Here is a 6,872-nt window from a genome sequence, read left to right as displayed (position 1 = left end):
AAAGCTGCCTCCTGTTTATCAGTCCACCTTACAGCCCTTAGGTTCTGTAGCTGGGAGCAGCAGGTAACTTTTAAACCTCTTCTGCATTTTAAACAATCTCGAGTGAAGAGATCAATAGTTCAAGGTGCACTCCAGAGACTGGAGTACATAATTTTGATTAACCATTTGGAGTCCAGCACAGTCAAAAGTGCCATCGGCCAGGTGAGACGTTCTACCAAGAACCCATCTGCCATGGCACTATTCTAACAGGGGCAACAAAATTCCCCCAGTATCCGGAATCTCTGATTCAGCATGAATAAACAGCCAGAAATTCTCTAAGTCCACTGGTAGATGGTACAGATATGACTTCTCCCAACATCCTGGGGCCAATATTTGTGGGTGGCATGGTGGCACAGTGGTTAGCACTGTTACCTCACAGTGCCAAGGACCCGGGTTCGATTCCAACCTTGGGTCACCGTCTGTGTGGAGTTTGCACATTCTCCCCATGTCTGTGTGCTCTGGTTTCATCTGGGTGCTCTGGTTTCTTCCCACAGTCCAAAGGTGTGTTGGTTAGGTGGATTGGCCATGCTAAATTGCCCCTTAGTGCTAGGGTAAATGTGTGGGGTTATGGGGATAGGACCTTGGTGGGATTGTGGTCGGTGCAGGCTTGAATGGCGTCCTTCTGCACTGTAGAATTGTATTATTATATATTTATTTTTCTAATCCTTTATCTTACTGGTGCTTATGGGATCTTACGAAACACAATCTGACTGTCTCATTTCCTTATATAACAATATAATTGCACTTCAAAAAAACTTCATTATGTGTAATGCTGTTTGGAATTCCTGCAAATGGCTCTATAAAAACAAGTTCTTCCTTTCTTAAAGAACCTCTACAATAATTATAATATTGTACTAATTCAGTGAAAATACCATTTCAAGTCTGGTAGCATAGAAGTAACGGGCAATCTGCGGTCTGGGGACCACATGCGGCCCATCTGGGTTCTGAGTGCAGCCCATGAGACATGTTGTTGACTGTTTCCCCCACACAAGGTTGCCACATTGTGCTGGTTTCCATCCACTTAACTCTTTTCCTATTGGTATGACTGAAATGATACGCACATAAAGCAGGGGCACGTGAAGTAAGGAGCACGCTGATTGCACACAATATTGACTGTGAGAGCCATGTGCTCCCTCTGCATCTAATCAAGCATAAATATTTTTGTTTTTACCGTTTGAAGTTGATGACAGTTCTATTAATATATAAATGTTTAAGCTTTTTCTATAACTTATCATGAAATATTTGGCATGTATTCAGCACAGTGGCAGAGTGGTTAGCACAGCTGTCTCATAGCACCAGGTACTCGGCTTTGGTCACTGTCTGTGTGGAATCTGTACGTTCTCCCCGTGCCAGCATGGGTTTCCTCTGGGTGCTCCAGTTTCCTCCCACAGTCTGAAAGACGTGCTGCTTAGGTGCACTGGCCACGCTAAATTCTCCCTCACTGTATCTGAATAGGCGTCAGAGTGTGACCACTAGGCGATTTCCACAGTAACTTCATTGAAGTGTAAATGTGAGCCTACTTGTGACACCACTAAATAAACTTTAAAACTCCAAACTTATTGAAGTGTCATAGTTAGTGAACAAGTCTGATTTTAATCCTGTGGTCCACTGAGACGAAGGAGGGCCACTCACTACCCTAGGTTGCCCATGACTGTGGAATATTATTATGTTGCTGGTTTAATAATCTAGTGACCTGTGCTAACAGTCCAGAGAAGGTGAGCTCAAATCCGACCAGAACAACTTGAGAATGTAAATTCTGTTTAAACATAGCTGGAAATAAAGGCTTTTGTCATTAAAAAAGACCACAAAGCTGTCAAATTATTGTAAAAAACTAACCATTTCATTGATGTCTATGAGTAATCTGCCCTCTAAATGACCTCAGACTCATGCCAAGTTGGTTGATCCGTAGCTGCCCTCTGAGGAGGCCGGGCAAGTTTTGTGAAACCACTAATTGGGCAGCTAGTGCTGGGCAATAAGTGTTGGTGTTGCCTTTGGCCTGAGAGTGAAAACGAAAATGTTCTGCTGCCTTGCAGTTTGTCAGATGCATGGTGTTATGCTGCACTTATATTCCAGTTCCTTGGTTGTGTTTTTGTGCACATCTGCAGGGTGATCAACTCTTTATCATTTGGGAATATCTTAAGAGTAGGACCATGATTTTCTGCTGTCCTGTATGTGTGTACAGTCCTGTAATTCCCAGTGTTCTCCTGCTATCACTGTGCAGACAGAGAAAGTTATAAAACTAGTGTCACCCTCGGATCCATAATGGAAGGCTTCTTATAGTTCTGTATAAAATTAGAGTTTATGTTTATACTAAAACTACAGGGCCTCCTGTTTCAAATGAGAGGATTTACAACTGCAGTGAATGCTGAAAAGCTCCACCTCTTTAATTACAATTATATGCTTGCCTTTTCCACAAATATATTTTATTCATAAAATATCTGAAAGAAACATTACAAAATATTTCACATTGTCATAACAGGAAGGTGCAAGGTATTGATATTCTAGACAGAGATCACGATGCACTTTGTCATGTTTCAGTAGTGAGAACATTATAAACATTTCACTATGTTTGTAAAAGAGATTACAATGCTGTTCAAATTATATACATTAGTCATGAGGCTTTTTTTTTAATTAGAAAGTTTTTTTTACCCCATCCTTAAAGTTACAAAGCCAATGCTTAGAATGGGCGTGGGAAACCCAACTTAGAGACACACAGGACAAGGGGCCATGGGCTTAAGGTGAGGGGGGAGAGGTATAATGCAGATATTAGAGGGAGGTTTTTCACACAGAGGGTAGTGGGGGTATGGAATGCTCTGCCAAGTAAGGTGGTGGAGGCAAACACGCTAGAGTTGTTTAAGAGAACTTAGACAGGCACATGAGTGGGTTGGAGGTGGGTGGATATAGGAGATTGTTTTAAATAAGGGTCATTAGCATTGGGGCGTCCCTCGTAAGGTAAATGGATATGATACAATAATAATGTTTTCTTTTCTCTTTTTCGTTCACAGGTTTTAAGTTGGTCCGCCTTGTGTCCAACGAGGGGCATACACGCGATGGGTCGTACTTGGGCTGCTCTTGGTTGTTCAAGATTGGCCTAGTGCTTCATGTCGTTAGTGTGTGCTTAAACTGGACCAGATACTGGGCAAGACGACAACTCAGTGACCATCACTGATTGCTGTGCAGACACATGGATTTGGGCCGGTGTCTGTGGGAGTTTGTGCATTCTCCCCGTGTTTGCGTGGGTTTTCTCCGGGTGCTCCAGTTTCCTCCCACACCCCAAAGATGTGCTATTAGGCTGATTGGCAGGAATAAATTGTCCCTAAATTAGTTTCCCTCAATGTGGATGGCCATAAAACATTAGATAAGAGTCATGGGTGGAGAGGGGGACTGGTGGTGTTAAGATGGTGGGGCGGGCTCGTTGGGCCGAAGGGCCTGTTTCCCGGGCTGTTTTTGTTCTTTGTCCCTGTTCACTCCTTGCTTGCGCCAAAAACCAAATTCAAAATCCAGTTAAATCCAATTCATGGCCCCCACAACGGAGACAAACAAGATCCAAGCCAACAAGATAAAGTATTGTACCCCACCTTGGGTTTGACCTGATGCTTAATCTTAGCCAAAAGGCCAAGAAGTGATTGTTTTAAGACAGAGCTTTCACAATTTCTGTCAACGTTAGCCCTGAGTTTCACTTGGGGCTGAGCTAAGTTAGTCAGTGCCTCATTTTTAAACAGCTGACTGTTTGTTTGTATGTTTCTAAACTTTCAGGATCACTCTTCCTCACACTCTGCGGGTGAACATCTGGCTCATCAAATAAAATGTCTCTGATGGGAAGCAATCTCATCAAAGCAAAGTAACTTACAGGATTCCGTTATCAAGTCATTCCACCTTCATTTTCAGAACAGGCTGCTGAACTGTTTTTGGAGAAGGAGTCCAATAAGCACTCTATATTCTCGTCTAAAATTAGGGGTAGTCCTTTTTCACAGTTTTGGACAATTAATCACATTGCACGACTTTGGGTCGGAAAGTAAAAGGTCAAACAAAATAGGATTACTACATGAATATTAGTTTAAAAGTTACTTTGGGTAAATTCACAGTAAAACATATTTTAGTGAGTCAATATGATATAGGAGCAAAATTTGACCACTTGGCCCATCAGTCTGCTCTGCTATTCAATCATGGCTGATAAGTTTCTATACCCCATTCTCTTGCCTTTTCCCCATAACCCTTGATCCCCTTATCAATCCAGGCCCTATCTATTTCTGTCTTAAATACACTCAATAACCTGGCCTCCATAGCCTTCTGTGATAATGAATTTCATAGATATACCACCCTCTGGCTGAAGAAATTCCTTCTCATCTCAGTTCTAAAGGGTCATCCCTTTACTCTGAGGCTGCGCCCTTAGATTTTAGTCTCTCTGACTATTGGAAGCATCTTCCCTACATCCACCCTATCCAGGCCTTTCAGTGTTTTGAGTCAAAACTAGCCTGCAAAACACAGCATGGGGTCAAATCCCTTCACAACAATGTAAAGCTATTGATAAGAAACACACACATCTAACAAGTGGTATTCCACGGTTCTTGGTATTACACTAGCATATAAACTGCAATACTAGCTCTGATAAATAAAACCACAAAACAAAACACTAGGCCCCAAGCTTTATTATCTTACTGGTCACAATAACTTGACTAACCAACATTGACCAATATGACTGTAAAGTTAGGTAAGTCTCAGGAATACACTCAAAATAACATTTCCTAGAAATTAAACAGACACCCTCATTGTAATAGTTGGTCCTTTCATCAAGTATCGGATACTAATAAGGGTGATCTATGATTTGAACAAAGGAACATATTCCATGGTACCCTTAATTATGTAACCCCAAAATTCATTTGAAATATCTCAACCCAAATTTGAATCTTCAGATTCATTATGGAGACCCATTAGATGGACTTCAGACATGTTCTGAGCCTAATGTATCTTACTTGGGAATTAAAGTAATAATACTCTAATGTTTGATGGAGATCCTTATTTACTGAGGGATATCCTTACTTACCTACTTGCATATTTACTTGCTTTCTCTTAGGACTCTTACATTTGTGACTGATAAATAGTTGAATTTTCATAGACAGAAGAACTAGTTATCTCTTCTTCTTGAGATTCATTTAGCTTTGTGAATTATATTCTTTGTATTATCACCGTATCGTATGCTTTCTTATTATTAAACATTTGGGTGTAAATTGTCTCACCATAATTTCTGTATCAAACACTCAGTGAACTCTTGTTCCCTTAACGGTGGGGAAATATTTACTGAGGAGATTTTTCAGAAGCTTTTTCCCGGTGTGGAACCGTCAATTACTAGAGTACATATGTTTAAGGTGTGAGGGACAAAGTCTAAAGGAGATGAAACGGGGCAAGTTTTTTACACAAAGGGTGGTGGGTGCCTGGAACTCACTGCCAGGGGGAGGAGTGGAAGCAGATACAATAGTGACTCTTAAGGGGTGTCTTGACAAATACACGTAAAGGATGGGAATGGAGGGATATGGTCCCCGGAAGGGTAGAGGGCAGCATGGTCGGTGTAGGCTTGAAGGGCAGAAGGGCCTGTTCCTGTGCTATAATTTTCTTTGTTCTTTGTTCTTTGAGTTAATCTGGACCCTTATAACATGCGAGAATATTACAATCTAGCTAAAATAAGGTCAAACGCCTGGGTGATTTCTCTCCTTTGGTGAAGCAGCAATTAGATTCATTGGATCCAAATCATGTTTGTGAATCCAGCTTCCTCTGGCTCATGTTAAGGGAAATTAATCATGGATACGTCTGATCTTGTAGCTTCAAAATAAAGGGGATTGTAAGAACAGCCACATGGTATCCTTCAGGAGTCATCAATAAATATGAATGCTACACTGCACCATTTAATAGGCTTGGTTATTGTCCCTTTAAGAAGTTTAATGTCCTATTAAAACTTGGAAGCTACAGCAAAACCTTACGTTAACATGGTTCATTGAGAATGAATAGTTTTGGCATCCCTCCCATGCCCTAGTTCAAGAGTACTTCAAATGATTTCCTTGGCTGTCAATAAGCAGCAAGGTACATTTTGCATTAGTGAATGGGGAGGTGATGGCCTCATGGTATTATCGCTAGACTATTAATCCAGAAACTGAGCTAATGTTCCGGGGACCCGGTTTCAAGTCCTGCCATGGAAGATGGTGGAATTTGAATTCAATTAAAAAAGTATCTGGAATTAAGAATCTACTGACATTGTCAATTGTCCGAAAATCCCATCTGGTCTGCTAATGTCTTTTAGGGAAGGAAATCTGCTATCCTTACATGGTCTGGCCTACATGTGACTCCAGAGCCACAACAATGTGGTTGACTCTCAATTGCCCTCCAAGGGCAACTAGGGATGGGCAATAAATGCTGGATAGCCAGTGATGCCCATGTACCATGAATGAATAAAAAAAACCTCCTCTCAAAGCAGACACCCGAATAGTATGTGAATGGTTAAAACTCCTGTGTGAAGAGCATTCTGCTCTTCAAGGCTACAATTAGCCCAATTATTCCAAGGCTATCTTAATTTTCATTTAAGCCACAGAAGATAAAATAAGGTTGATAGATTACATGGTTAATAAAGTTGTTGTGAAAACACAGTTGAGTTAATCATAGTCTTCCTATTTAATTCCATTCCAGTGGAGGATGATTACTGGCCAGATAGATTTTTAGCTAAAGCAATCACATAGTTACCAGAAAATTGCATTAATTTGGTTTGGGTAGTACTTTCCCCATGAACACAGCACTTAAGTGCTTTGAATCCTTATAATGTTATGTATGCTCTGATTGTGGTCATT

The sequence above is a fragment of the Carcharhinus amblyrhynchos genome, chromosome 9 (assembly GCF_965287045.1).
Source record: "Carcharhinus amblyrhynchos chromosome 9, sCarAmb.v2.hapA, whole genome shotgun sequence".
Taxonomy (NCBI): domain Eukaryota; kingdom Metazoa; phylum Chordata; class Chondrichthyes; order Carcharhiniformes; family Carcharhinidae; genus Carcharhinus; species Carcharhinus amblyrhynchos.
Note: the sequence above shows the minus strand (reverse complement) of the source record.